Raw genomic sequence first — 15,568 nt, forward strand, 5'->3', positions numbered from 1 at the left:
GTAAGAAAAAGTGTGCATGCCTCTCCTGACTTCCATCTCTTTTTTTTTTTTTTTTTTTTTTTCTTCTTCTTCTTCTTCTTTGACCGCATCCCTGACTGCTGACCCTTCTGATGCTATTCATTCTGCCCAGAAGAAGATGGAAAAGCCGCCCAAATCCAGAAAGATGATCCTGTTAGGGTCTTATGGGAACTTTTTGCATGTACAAGTGAAAAAGATAGTGCCAAGAATCAGCCTAGCTCGTTAAATTACAATATTAGTTTTAAAAAATACAGGTTACTTTTAAAATTTATATGGCTTCCAAACTTAGTTGTTCCTACACAAATACAAACTATTCACTCTTTACTATGAATATATTGTTCCGGCTTAGCTGGGAAACGAGCCCTAACCTCTCATAAAAGGTTTATGGCTTTTTTTCCAGCTAAGAAAGATTAATCTATCCATAGTAAAGAACTCAGGTTTATATGGTTAGGAAAAATACAAATTACTTCCAACTTTATCATATGCAATCCTGAGTCATTTACCACCTCAATTGCCTCTTTCAGCTCCAAGTCGAAGATCAAAAGGGAAGTGTTTGACAGGAAAAAGGGTGGGACTACCGTGCGTACGCACTCAATGCACTATGTACCTCATTAATGAATCGATGGTGGTTACTGCTGGAGACGTTCTCAGGTTTGTATAGATACTGTAGGCGAAATAAACAGAATTAAAATGATAGAAGTTATTATAATTTTACTGTATTCACCTGATGTTTATATTGATTCTATCTCAAAGCTTTTTAATTGTCTACGCCTACCCTAAAATAAAAATTGCCCATTTCTCTTCTTGCAAGATTTCTTCATCCTGGGGGTCGCTGGAAACTACCTTGGTGTTAATGTGTTATTGTTCAGTTGTCCTTTTTGTTCTTAAATTTGAAAACCCCTTTGTTAGTCTTGACATCACTAATCAGTGTACTGTTTATTAACACCAGATGTTCCTTCACTAATACAAAACTTAATTTTTTACTTTGGATGTAAGTTTCAGCATTGAGCTGATTTAGGCATAAAAACTTTTGCGCATGGTGTCAAGGAATCTGCATTAGTTAGCGGGGATTAGACTAACTACTCCACTGACATGCTCGCCAATTTACTACTCTTCACATTTAATTTGGCTACAGTTGAGTGCAGACATCTTGTCTCTCTTCTAGTTATTCCTATTAATTGGCTATGATAACTTTAAAATTCCCTTTTCATCTCAGGAGTGCTTGGTTATTGAGGACTGCTAACATGCAGTTTGCCCTGGCGTATCATGCCGCCCTTGCGGTACCTTTATCAGTGATGGAGACGGATCCTCACCAACTTTGTTCTTCATGTAGACAACACTCCAGCACGTAGGCTTCTTGTGCCAAGGGGCGAGAGTGGTTACCCTCCCAGTGGGAGCAGTACGGAAGACAGGAAGAAATCTGAAATTCTTCACCTTCTAGTTTATCCTAGAAATCAAATAAATACCGACTTCCCTCTCCAAAGATTCATACTCTCCCACTTTCCTCTTCCCGTTCACCTTCTTCGGGAAATTGATCAGATAAGAGTGATGATCATTTGCCCCCGAACAACCTTTGTGTCTGGAAGACTTGCTGCTTCCCCCTGGGGGTTTTAGGTTACCCTACTAAGGAACGGCTGTTAGAGGTGTTGAAAATTAGGGCACGACAGGAGCCACTGCTGCATACTCAGTGGTTGGTCCTGACCTCCTTCACTGAGCTGCTTGAGGGAGTCTCTTCCAGTGGGTAATCCCTCAGCTATTCCTCATCCACTTAAAGAATTGCAGGTCAGTTCTCTTCGGAGTTCCACCCTAGCACTCAACCCTCTTGGTGAGTGCACGCACTGAATTCCCTCGGCCCAAGGTTCCTCGCAAAGTTCAAGCCTTCAAGGGTGGAAGACGCTCTCGCCAATGCAAAAGGTCTTCTAATTAGTGGTCCCTTCACAAGTGCCTCCTAAGAGGGTGCATGGCTCGTCAGTACCTCACACTACCTCTTTGGAGCATTCTGGTTACTGACAGCTAGAGTTGAAGGCACTTTCCACAATGCCCTCCGGAAATCATGAGTCTCTATGAGTCTCAGGATGACGCTACCCTCTCGACTTGTGGTTCAAGCGTCTACTACTCTGGGAGTAGCGTCGGTTTGGTTTGGAGACCGTTTGTGGCAGCAACAAACTTTCCCAGCCAACCAATCTTATCTTGCTTGCCATTATCAATGCACATGTATCATCACCTGGACTCTTGCAAAGTACAGATGACTAGCAAACCATCTGCAAGAGTTCTTGGGAGTGTTTGCACAACTGCTCATGTAGCTAGACTTATTCCAAACAGATCATGATTTAGTGGCAGACGAGGCACCCGTCTGGTTGGCCCTTGCAAAACGTTGCGTAATGTTACTGCCACTGATTATGATAAGTTCCTTTCCACTTTTATGTGCTCCTTTATGGCAGTGAGGGTGATCAGCTATTTGTTTGCCAAAAGAAGTGTGGTTTTGCAACCAGAGCCTGAGCAAATATCACAAGCTCTTCTTGCTGTCCCTCATTCTCAAGGGTCATACCATGGGTCCAAGAACTCACCAACGCCCACATGCAGGCTACGACTTGTCCCAGGACGTTTCAAGTACCAGAAAAATTTCTAGGACCCATAGCTACCTCTCTAACAGTTTCAGGATCTCCAGGGAGCTTCAGTGCCCCTTTGAATAGAAGGTGTAGGAGCATGACTACCACCGTTTGCGCTCCAACTCTTCCTCCAGTCCTGCAGTTTCATTGCTGACTGGTCACATGTCAAGGTATTAATAATACCTGAACTCAAGGTGCCCATCCTAAGCCTGATTCCTTTTAGGAGAAATTGGGTTCTATCCAAATTAAGGAGACAGTGTGGGACCACTTTCGGGACATGCACAATCAAGTAATGAGAAGCGTGGTAAGTAGACGACTTTTTCATTGTAAAGCAGATTAATTTTCTAAGTTAATTGACATTAAATGAGCATAAATCTCTTTCTAAATGAATGTCTTCAATTACATAATTACGTGATCTAGGAATCTCTCGTTTACTTTCAAGTGACTGATGATATGAATATCTCACAAGTGGTAGGTAATTATTGAACATTTTATAAATTTTTCAGGACACAGAGCAAGTTAATATTAATTTTCTTCCATCAATAAAAGAACAAATTATCTATGTCTCAAATTTAACTTATTAACTGATCATTACAATCTTAATTTCTATCCAAGTCAAGCATTATAGGTGCTAGGCAATAATGAATTTAAGATTGAGAATAGCAGGAGTGTTGTTTGGGCGTAATGGTCACTCAGCGCCGAACATAGATCCCACCCAACTGTCATCCCCTACTTCCAAGGGTGGGTTTTTAAGGCACCTGTCTCTATGGGGATCAGGTGCTGCCTTCAGGAGATAGGTGGTAGCCTGTTACTAGGTTGCCCCACATCAAATCCCCCTGTGTGTATCCAATCTCTCTCATGCTTCGACCTTGGAAGTAAAAGAATAGCAGCAGTTTACATTCAACATGCATGGTACAACTCTTCCCCAGGTCGAGGTTGCTTGTGACCTGCTTCCTTGTGGTCTAATGGCTAACTCCTTTTTATCAAACATCCATGACAAAATACCCACCTTCGAAATTCTAGATTATCCCGAGTGTATATTTTAATGTTTCTTTAAGATAAAGAAAATGCCTCTAATTTTCAAGAAAAAAAAAACACAACCTGACTGAACATAAGTCATGCTGGGGTGAACAGGACTCTGAGCAAAACTCTTATGTAATAATCAACACATATCAAAGTTAATATAAATTGGTTATCAGGCATCATCAAGCACGTATAGTCAAAAATAAAATTCCCATTATTGAGTACATATTTCATCGCATATCACAAACTAACCCTAAGACTGCAAAATATCAACTACAAATTACACAACAGAACAAAATCGTCTCTCCTAAAATACTTAACTTGTTCAAACCTTACATACCATTAGTGAATGCAGTCAACGTAACAAAAAACAGTCATTGTTCTTTTATGTTACAGTCTGGCTTAGGCATCGAACTCCGAGTCTAAAAAAGATCTAAGATATAGTACTGGTAAACACAAATACATTACAAAATCATTCGATAGTTCACAAAAAAAAAATTAGAAAAAAAATCCCCCAATTGAATTTTTAAAAATAGTTATTGAAAAACTTCAAAAATACTTCCGAGGAAAATCAATAAAGTAATATTAATACATATGCACAAATCGCGAATACCCAGTCTCTACACATACTTGGTGTGGAGATTTTTCAAGTGTTAAGTGGGAGCTTGTTGCTCCAGGAAAGGCTCCCTACGTCAGTTCCTAAATGACCATCAGGGTAGGATAAAGAGCACTATTGCTCAGGGCACAAAAACCCTGTTAATAACTTTACTGACGTAGTTCACTAACCATCACTCTTAAATGCAAAAAAAAGGAAATTATACTCTGCCCAGAGGCCTAGAAACTCCACACGTGAAATAAAGGTAATTTGAGGGCCTACTCTAGCTTTGCCAGGTCCAATGTCAACTACACTCTTAGACTCTCTTTCGGCTCCGCCCTAGGGACCCCAGTGAAATGCTGGACAGGAATCTTACGTTGAGTAATTATTGAGACAAAACAACAAATGAGAGCAGTGATGTAAAGTAAAATAAAAGTTAAAGATATGGATCTTTACCTTTGAAGCAGATGGATTAAATACTGTCACTCGCTAACACTTAATTTAAGTTATTTACTCCTTTCAAAATATCGGGTATACTGTCCTGAGATTAAATATTCATAGACATAATCAAATAAATGGTGGAGTAGAAATACGACGAGATTTGATTAACCTAGTCTTGATTTGTTATACAAATTTTCATTAAAGAAAATGGACATCTGAACAAAAGGTAAAAGTATCAAAACAAAATGTGATGTAATGAAAAGAAATTCAAAATAATAAAAAATGGCTCATGTGACCCTGAGACTGTGCTAGTCTCGAAAGCAAAAATATATATATAAAAACTGTACACACAATCCCACCGTACACAACCCGAAATATGTAACCGCCAGTTAAACCTAAATTAAGAAAAAATGGCTCATGTGACCCTGAGACTGTGCTAGTCTCGAAAGCAAAAATATATAAAAACTGTACACACAATCCCACTGTACACAACCCGAAATATGTAACAGCCAGTTAAACCTAAATTAAGAAAAAATTAATCTAATCTAAAAATTGGGAAAAACTAAGTGGCCCCGTATTTTTACCTCCACTCCTTACAGAAGCTAGACCTTGTCCTCAAATGGCTGTTGACCGAATAGTTTCACAGTTGCGCCCTTAACTGGCCCACCCCTGGAATCCTCGCTTGTGGTAGATAGCGTCTCCCTGGCTTGTCTCCTACCCTGTCTCCAGCTGCGAGTCTAATTTTGGGAATGGGGTGGGGTTTGAGCCGGAAATGCAGAGATTCACTGACCAGGTCGATCAGCCGGTCACAACAATTGCTTCCGAACTAATGGGGCGACGCTAGGGACGTGTAGGTTAACCTCTTCACCTTTCAAACAGGTGAGCATTGTGGTGCGTGAGTAATCCAGTGGAGGTGCCATATCGGGACTTTAGGACAGGGCAATATATTGTTGTAAGGACTGCATAGGAGGCAGGATTTTGCACAAAATACTTAGAGAAATCTTGCTGCTCTAAGGGAGTATACATATAATAATTCTACCTGTTCTGGCTTGCTAAAAAATTAATAGCTGATATAAGAAATAAGCAATGGGCAAACATCTTAGAATTAACAAAACTTAATTGGTACAGAGAAATAAAAGCTGCATTCAAGTCAGCAGTATTAAAATTATATTGAAAACCAGTTAAATAATTTATCTCGTCCCACATAGTTTGAGGACAGAACCACCTTACGCCCGCTAAGGCTTTTGCTGTGACGTCACGAACATGGTGTAGGCTATTGTTAACAGGTTTATTTGATCTAAAATATTTTTCCTGATTTTACTGTAAAGAAAACGATGTAAGAGAGAACGTTTAAGGGGTAGCTACAGTATTAGGAGAGAGCCTAAAATACAAATGAAAGAAGAAGAGTGAAGAAAAATTCTTCACACCTTGGGGATAAAGGGAGGAAAAAAGGGAGAGGGGTTAGTTCCAGAAAATGTGATTCAACTACTTGTTAGTACACGCGAGATAAACCTACTGGATGAACAAGTGTGTGAAGTCGTCCTTCACATCGACGTCTGTTTAAAGTTAACAAAACTCTGCTGGCATTAATTAAAATCAATCGAGTTAAATTTAGGCATGAATGTGAATGTGGGGAATATTGAACCAGCAAGCAATGCTTCATGGAAGCGTTAAGCTAAGTAAATGATCAGTGTTAACTTTAACCGTATGATGCAATGGTAATCAAATGATTAAAAGTACACGATTCTTCCCACCCAAGGGGTAAGGGTAGAGCAAGCAAAACGTGAGCCAATAACAGTCGAGTTCAGCAACAAGTCTGGCCAATGACAAATTAAAAATTAGGAGGGTGAATCCCAGTTCCGGTCTGACATCCAACGTTTTAGATGAAACATTTTTACAAATAAAGTGACTGGCGTGATGAATATTTTGCATTCGACAAGTGAGAAAGGTAGAAAAGCTAATTCCTTCTCTGCATTAAAGGGTGGAAAATTATTTGTCTCTAGTTTGAATGACAAACCGAGACAAACTAGGTCCATTGGGACATCGCAATTTTGATTGGGAAAGTCTTTGATGGCGTCTTGAAGGGAAACGATGGAAAGTGATGCATTAAACGTACAAGTGATATTCAGCACGAGCTGAAGGATGGTAGGGGGATTGTAGTAACATGACAAATTGTCAAAGCAAAAATTAAACTCACGCTTTGAAGTTAAAGCAAGGGATTAACCTGGAAAATGCTGCTGTATGACTTGGCCAAAATGATAAAAGTTTAAAGTGGTGCCATATGAAATTGAATAGAAATTATAAATGACACTCATGGTATCGTGATCCTAAAACAAGGCTAATCGTAAACAAGCTCTAAGCTCCGGTGCTAGATCTACATGTGTGACGACCGCTAAATCCGCCGTCAGTGTAAAAGATTCCTTTCTGACTGCTGAAGTCTTAAGGTTGTGATCACGCGGCTCGTTCTGAGAGCAGGTTTCAAATTCTGACATGGATGTTTGAGCGTCGACATGGGTTAGAGTGGAAAGGACGGGCTTAAGGATAGGACAATCAGGCAACGTGAGCACTGGTCCGTGGGATGGTACGAGCTTAATGAGTGAATTTACCAGTACAGGCCTCTTCTGGCCTTCACCCACACGGTCAGGTTGGGTGGTATTTGCGCTACCACTATTGGGGTCGATGGTGAGACAATGAATGGTGTTTTTTCCGGGACGCACTTTCACGGGCGCTACAGCCAAAAGGGGTTTGAGGTCGATCAAACGCTAGCATAAGGATTGGAAATGAGAACGGAGCAGGAGAGACTGATACAAATTTACTAATCGTATGCCGCGCTGGTAACATAGTATTGAAATGTGACGATTGAACAGGTGGGGCAACTGATGCAAAATTATGAACATTGTGCTTGACTGCCGAGGCACTAGAAGTATCAACTAAGGGACTGCTAATGGCATTTATAAAGGAACGTGTCACTGAAGGTGTCGCCCTCGAAGAAGAACAAAACTGGTTAGGTTTAATGGTTAGATTGGGATGAGCCATCAAGCTATTAAAAGCAATTTCAATTTTACTTGAGCAGGCAGCAAGCACAGAATAGTTAACTTTAACAGTGGGATGGTCGTAATGACGTCTCCAAAAATTCTTGTAATTACAAAGTTCATCTCTTACTTTACAAACTTCAGTTTTAAAATGACCCATGGCTTCAGGATCCATGTTAGGAAAATCTACTGAAGTGCTAAGTCTGTGTCCTCACAAACTCGCAAACAAAGCTGAATGCTAACTCCAGTTCTTTAAGCCGAGCATTAATCTCCTTTGGGCTGAGCATTTCCGCCTTAGGCGGCGGAGGGATGTTTACGTTACAAGTGAAGTCCGCCATCTTGGGTTGACCACCTGTGATGAATAGATTCACTCAATCAAAACATTGGGTAAATCTGAATTTTCAAATGTACATGACCACAAAACTTTACAAGAGTTACAATCGAGATAATCAAATATTATCATGATGAGAGGAAAATGGTTAAATGACGACATAAAATGTAAATAACAAAATTACTTTGAAATTCAAACTGACCGTGCCCAACAAAGCAGACGATACACGGTCACTTGACAAAAACTTTACTAAAAGGAATTACATACGCGCGCGGCGTTAACTGGCTGATTTAAATTACTTATGAGAAGTAAAACATGTTGGAAAGCGCACAGGCTTATGAATGCAAAAGATTAAAGTTAAAAGTTAAAATAACAGGTCGAGGCTCACTGTTGTTGTGACGGTTTCACAATTGCGGGCGTACTGAGGCAACCACTGAACTATTCTAAAGGTAAATAGGGGCACGAGGCAACAACTTAATTGTTAAAGTGCACTCTTGTAGAGGCTAAACAAAAAATGAAATTTCCCTCACGTGGAGGTAAAACAAAATCTCCTCGCTGAAGGACAAAACTAAAAAATCTTATGAAAAGAACAAATGAATCTACACGTATAAAACGGACAAAGATCGATATATTCCCTGGTGCGGAGGTAACAAAAAATCTCCTCACACAGAGGACAAACGTTGCCTCTTGTTGAGACTAGACAGTTTCCTTATGTAGATGACACTAATTTTCCACCTACAGGGATGGAGTTAAATCTCCTCGCACAGAGGACAAACACAAAATCTCCTCACACAGAGGATAAAGCTTAAATCGATGTCACTCTTGTAAGGGTTAAACAATGAAGTTACAAATGAAACTACATAGTTAATTAATAGAGCCACGCGCAATAAGTTATGTACGGTAAACAACAATTACGCACCCTTTAGTTTGGGTTGTAAACAAGATCCGTCATCTCGGAACAAACACTTGGAATGAAACGGACTTTGTGAAATTAAGTTTCTAAGCTACTTGTGAGAAAACTTAAACTTACGGTGTGCCAATTTGCTCTGTAGGACAAGGACACGTGCTAGGTATAAGGGGAACGTTAGTTAGAAAAGTTAGGGAAGGTAAACAACACAAAGGAAGGTAGCCCAAGGTACAAAATGTTACAAATTAGATGTTGAAATAGCAAAATTAGTTGACAGAACGAGTACACCAGTGCTCTTGTTAAGCAATAAACACGGGCGTCTGAACAACACACAAAACCTTAGTTCAAGGAGTTTAGAACTTTCTAGTTTTAAGTGGAACCCGCCACAGCACATGGGTGAACGGATTCGAGACAAAGCAAAGTTCCTATAACAAATTGTAGAGAACATTCAAGCAACAAATTAACCTGGTTACGTAGCTCTTTACTTAAACTCATGGTCGATACAAAAAGATCATAATGACTATAAATCTCTCTTCCCAATTAAAGTCTGAGCTTTACGCATTCGACAAACTGGCTTGTGTGGGTGGATTCAAGTGATATTGCGAAGTACTGTATGCTTAATGAAGCTGATTAAATATGTTAATGCTTCATAAGCCAAAGGTAAATGATCTGGTTCGAAGGACCACTCGTGTGGAGTTTTTTCAAGTGTTGAATGGGAACTTGTTGCTACAGGAAAGTCTACCTATGTCAGTTTCTAAACGATCAACAGGGTAGGATAAGGAGCACTATCCCTCAGGGTACAAACATCCTGTTAATAACTTTACTGACATAGTTCACTAACCATCACTCTTAAATGCAAAAAAAAAGGAAATTGTACTCTGTCCAGAGGCCTAGAAACTCTACACGTGAAATAAAGGTAATTTGATGGCCTACTCTAGCTTTGTCAGGTCTAAGGTCATCTACATTCTTAGGTTCTGTTTCGGCTCCGTCCTAGGGACCCCAGTGAGCTGCTGGACAAGGATCTTACGTTAAGTAATTATTGAGACAAAAAATGGAAGTAGTGATGTAAAGTAAAGTAAAAGTTAAAGATATGGATCTTTACCTTCGAAGCAGATAGATTAAATACTGTCACTCACTAACACACTTAATTTAAGTTACTCCTTTCAAAATATTGAGTATACTGTCCTGAGATTAAATATTCATAGACATAATCAAATAAATGGAGGAATAGAAATACGACGAGGTTTAATTAACCCTATCTGTATTTATTATACAAATTTACATTAAAAGAAATGGATATCTGAACGAAAGGTAAAAGTATCAAAACAAAATGTGATGTAATAAAAAGAAATTCAAAATAATAAAAAATGGTTGCTTAGACACGTGGTCTTCTGTAATGGTCAATAATTGAACTTGGGTCGGACACATGGCCCATATGACCCAGAGACTATGCTAGTCTCGAAAGCAAAAAAATATAAAAACTGTACACACAATCCCACCGCTCATAACCCGAAATATGTAACAGTCAGTTAAGAAAAAAGCCATCTAAGCTAAAAATGGGAGAAAAACTTAAGTGGCCACATATTTTTACCTGCGCTCCTTACAGAAGCTACCTAGCCCTTGTCCTCAAATGGCTGTTGACCGAATAGTTTCACAGTTGCGCACTTGACTGGCCCACCTCTGGAATCCTCGCTTATGGTAGATAAGAGTCTCCCTGGCTCGTCTCCTACCCTATCTAGGTCCCTGTGTGAGTTGAGTTTTGGAAGGGGGGGTGAGCCAGAGGTGCAGAGATTCACTGACCAGGTCGATCAGCCGGTTACAACAATAGCTTCCAAATGAATGAGGCGACGCTAGGGTCGTGTAGGTTCACCTCTCTTCACCTTTCAAACAGGTGAGCGTCTTGGTGCGTGAGTAACCCAGTGGAGGTGACATATCAGGACTCTAGGACAGGGCAATATATTGTTGTAAGGAATGCATACGAGGCAGGATTTTGCACAAAATACTTAGAGAAATCTTGCTGCTCTAAGGGAGTATACATACAATAATTCTACCTATTCTGACTTGCTAAAAAATTAATAGCTGATATGAAAAATAAGCAATGGGCTGGTGCAATGGGCAAAAGTCTTAGAAAATTAACAAACCTCAATTGATACTGAGAAATAAAAGCTGCATTCAAGTCAGCAGTATTAAAATTATATTCAAAACCAGTTAAATAATTTATCTCGACCCACCTAGTTTGAGGAAAGAACCACCTTACACCCACTAAGGCTTTTGCTGTGCGTATCTAAGCTGTGACGTCAAGAATATGGCGTACGCTATTGTCAACAGGTTTATTTGATTTTGAATAGTTACCCGATATGTCGGTAAAGAAAACTTAATGTAGGAGAGAATGTTTAAGGGGTCGCTACAATATTAGGAAAGAGCCTAAAATACGAATGAAAGAAGAGTGAAGAAAAATTCTTCACACTTGGGTAGTACTGGGGTATCATTGGGACCATCTTAATCATGACTAAATAATGATAACTTCACCTAAAATATCAGCAAAAGCATCAACATCAAGAAGATACATCATCAAGCAAAGCACATCGGTAATACCCATCCTCCTAGGTATCCCTGGGGCCCCGTCTGTTCCTCCATTCGGATCACTTCTGCAGGTACTCAAGCTGTGCCTCCATTCAGAACACTTCTGAAGGTACTCGAGCTGTTCCTCCATTTGGAACGCTTCAGTAGATGCTCAAGCTGGTCCTCCATTCGGAACACTTCTGCAGATACTCGAGCTGTTCCTCTATTCGGAACACTTCTGCAGGTACTCGAGTTGTGCCTTCATTCGGAACACTTCTGCAGGTACTCGAGTTGTGCCTTCATTCGGAACACTTCTGCAGGTACTTGAGCTGTTCCTCCATTCGGAACACTTCTGCAGATACTCGAGCTATTCCTCTATTCAGGACACTTCCGCAGGTACTCAAGCTGTTCCTCCATTCAGAACACTTTTGCAGGTACTCGAGCTGTTCCTCCATTTGGAACACTTCTGCGAAAACTCCTCAAGTCATGGACCCTTATCCCTTCACTCGAGACACTTCGGCAGGAACTCATCAAGTCATCTACTGGTGGAGGCCTACCTAATATAGCGGTTCTGACCTCCTCTCCCTTCATTACGTGGGGACAGGCAGGAATCCTACAACACGAAAGCATCCATGCCAGTCCAATCATGACTGTCAACGTGACAAACAGACCAAGAATAACTCGTAATAACTGCAACATTAATGTTAATGATTCCCTTGTTTTAATCCGTACTTTATAACCTCCAGCAAGTGACATCAAATCAATTAGATCCCAAACCAAGTGAATTAACATTTGTGTGACAAAAAAACTCTAAAGGGCAACTCTCTCTCTCTCTCTCTCTCTCTCTCTCTCTCTCTCTCTCTCTCTCTCTCTCTCTCTCTCTCTCTCTCTCTCTCTCTCTCTCTCTCTCTCTCTCTTCTAGAATAATCACATCTCTCCTAATCTGTTCTGTTACCAAAGTCACAGCTGTTCACTAAGTAAAATTTCTTCAACTAATCCCAAAATAAAGAAAAAAATTTTCACTTTCCAAAAATGTTTAAGGAATAAAACTATCCGATCTGTTACTGTGATCTAATGAAGACTGGGGCATCCTAACTGAAATTTTGTTGTTGGCTAAAAATAATTAAGACTTCATTACCTAACTTTCCACAAAATTATCTCACAGATCTCTTGACATTATCTGACGCACAAGTTAATCATCTCTCTCTCCCTCTCGACTCTCTCTCTCCCTAATTTGGCAACCTCTCTCTTTCTATCCTTCTCTTTCTAACTCAACATGACACATTTGTTCACTCTCTCTTTTTCATCTATCATATGAATGCTCTGACGATGATCCTGTGCACTTGCTAACTATTTCTCTCTCTGATGTTTTAGATTTAAATCGTGTAGTAATGTTGAATGTTTCAAGATTAGTTTGAGTGTGAAGAATGTTAAGTACTCAATGACCCGTATTGGAGAAAGATATGTAGTTAGTCGAGACGTTAAGATGTTGTAATGGAGTTTGTTAAACATAGGGCTGTGAGTGTGGAAGATGTTATTCTTTGTGAAAACTTTGACTCTTGAGGCAGAATGAGAGTCTGATTCGTGACATATAAATATCATGTACATGAAGAATTACGTTCATAGGATAGGATTACATGTGTAGAAGAAAGGCGAAAAACAGATAGTTGTTCTTGCCTTAAGCCCTATTTCTACTGTTGCTGTCTAGGACTTTTTCCAATTTTTGCTGTTGTCCTTGGCCTTCATGGGCGCGCTGTCTGTCAGCGCGCCCACAGCTGCTGATGTGACGACAAGGTTCTCCATTGCTAGGGCATTTGCTGGCACCCAAACTGCTTCTGGTGATCCACTGAAAGGGCCCCATCGAAGGGTCCAGCCCCCCCCCCCCCTCTTGAATGGCGAGTCTTGATGCTGCTGCTTCCACGACGGAAACCAAACATGTCGACAATCATGGGCATATTGTCTCCTTTTCCCGCAGGGACATTGCCGTGTTATACTCTCTGAGATGAGAGTGTTTCCTCACGAAGGGGTCATCCCTCTTAAGATACTGACACCATGGTTTTTCCATTAACCACTGGTTGTTCTGGCCCACTCGTCTCTGCGGAAGGTCGCTAGTGTGTCTCTTCCTGGCTGGTTCTCAGTGGGTGACAGATTTGCCACCTTTCCTGGCTGTTGTTCTCGACGTCACCGTCAGGAATTTTTTTCAATTCTTTCTAAGGACATCAATTGGTCCCCTATCTTCTTTTGTAATCATTCACTGCATTTTAAGCTTTTTTTCCTCTTCCAAGATTTCTTTCTTGTGCTTGCCATGTGTCCTCATTCCCCTCCGCTTATTCTTTTTCTTATTTTATCATTGTTCACTCTTCTACTTCAGTCTGTTTTCGGTAGCTGTGGCACTTTGTCTTTTGCTTATTTCTAAACACTTGTTTTTATGTTGCTCCATCCCACTAATGCCACCACTTTTGTGGCATGCACGATCAAATAATGAGAAGGGGAAAGTAGACGACTTTTACATCGTAAAGCGGATTTATTTTCTTAGTTAATTTATATAAAATAAACATAAATCTTCTTCTAAATGAATATCCTCCTTTAAATAATTTTGGGATTTAGGAATCTCGTTTATTTTCAGGTGACTTTGATGATATGAATGTCTCACAAGTGGTAGGTTTTTATTGAACATTTTATCAGTTTGTACAGCCACACGTGGAGAAAAAGGACGCAAAGCAGGTTACTGTTAATCTTCCATCAATAAAAGAACAATTTATCTCAAGTCTCAAATTTCACTTATTAACTTAACATTACAATCTTAATTTCTATCCAAGTCAAGCAAGAAGGAGAGGCACACGTTACTTATCTTGCATTTTAGGTGATAGGCGATATTGAATGTAAGATCAAGAATAGCCGGAGTGTCGTTTGGACGTAAAAGGCGTCCATCGACAATGAGTGCACTCGACCGTGGTTCGCGCCCAACTCTACTCATCCCACTTCCATTAGTGACTTTTTAAGACACCTGTCTCTATGATGATCAGGTACTTCCTCCAGGAGATAGGTGGTAGCCTGTTACTATGTGACATCTGCAATTTAGGTCGCTAGATCTATGTTGCTCCTCATCATATCCCCTCGGTGCTTAGCTAACCTCCCTCATGCTTTGACCTGAGAAGTAAAAGAATTGCAACAGTTTACATTCAACATACATGGTGCAACTCTTTCCCAGGCCCAAGGTGGCTTATGACCTGCTTCCTCGGGGTCTAATAGCTAACCTCGTTTTATTAAACACCTGTGATAACAGGGGAAGGTCACACCTCCACCTGGAGAACAAGCAGGGGTTTGATCGTTCACGGACAATTATCGACTTTCACCGGTCGAGATAGTCTATGCTGCATCAGCCATTCTACCCCTGGAGCCCGCTGTTGCTCCCGATGAGCCTCTGCAAATTTTGGAGTCTATGTCAGCTTCTTGGAAGGAGGCTGCTAGTGTTCTAGCCTCCTTCCCAAAACCTCGAAAGCATATTAATTTGAAAACTCTTCCAAAGAAATGAGTATTGAATATTCTTGATGACCCAGCTCTACAGAAGAGAGTCCAGAATGCTGTGGTGTCCCTGTCACGGTTCGCAACTCTGGACGCTCCTTCCAGGTCTCAATCTCCTTCTGGGGCACAGGTTGGCAACCCTGACCCAACCCAGCTCCCATGGGTGTGAGTCTGGAGTTGGAGAAGCCTTGAATTTGCACTCAGATAACTAGGATGGTGTGTTGCCTCTGCCAGCTAGGCCTAAAGCCCGTGTCACCGAGTAAGAAGAGTCAGACTGTTCCTTTATTCAGGTCTTGTCCTGCATAAGAAAAATTTATGGACTCATTTTAGATTTGTTCTGCAGTGCCCCATGACCCTGTAAAACCAGGCTAAAGTTTCTTTGGTCTAAGATGGTGTTAGGGTCCATTATAAAGATCATATATCAGTCTCTCTCTGAGGGCAAGCAACTTGTTATTTTGTTAATGCCTTCAACTTTAGTGAGACAGAGGAAGTACTACAACCTGTTCAATGATAATCCTTCTCCCC

General features: G+C 40.5%; 1 protein-coding gene across 1 annotated transcript in view; it reads left to right on the plus strand.

Annotated features, from left to right (window-relative positions):
- Positions 1 to 541: 541 nt before the first annotated feature.
- Positions 542 to 15,568, plus strand: part of LOC137635700 (zinc finger protein 501-like) — a 59,119-nt gene continuing 44,092 nt past the window's right edge. The window contains exon 1 of the mRNA XM_068368149.1: positions 542 to 669. The gene's annotated coding sequence lies outside the window, so the exon portion shown is untranslated. The remainder of the gene's footprint in view (positions 670 to 15,568) is intronic.

This window comes from Palaemon carinicauda, unplaced genomic scaffold (genome assembly GCF_036898095.1).
Source record: "Palaemon carinicauda isolate YSFRI2023 unplaced genomic scaffold, ASM3689809v2 scaffold161, whole genome shotgun sequence".
NCBI classification, from domain to species: domain Eukaryota; kingdom Metazoa; phylum Arthropoda; class Malacostraca; order Decapoda; family Palaemonidae; genus Palaemon; species Palaemon carinicauda.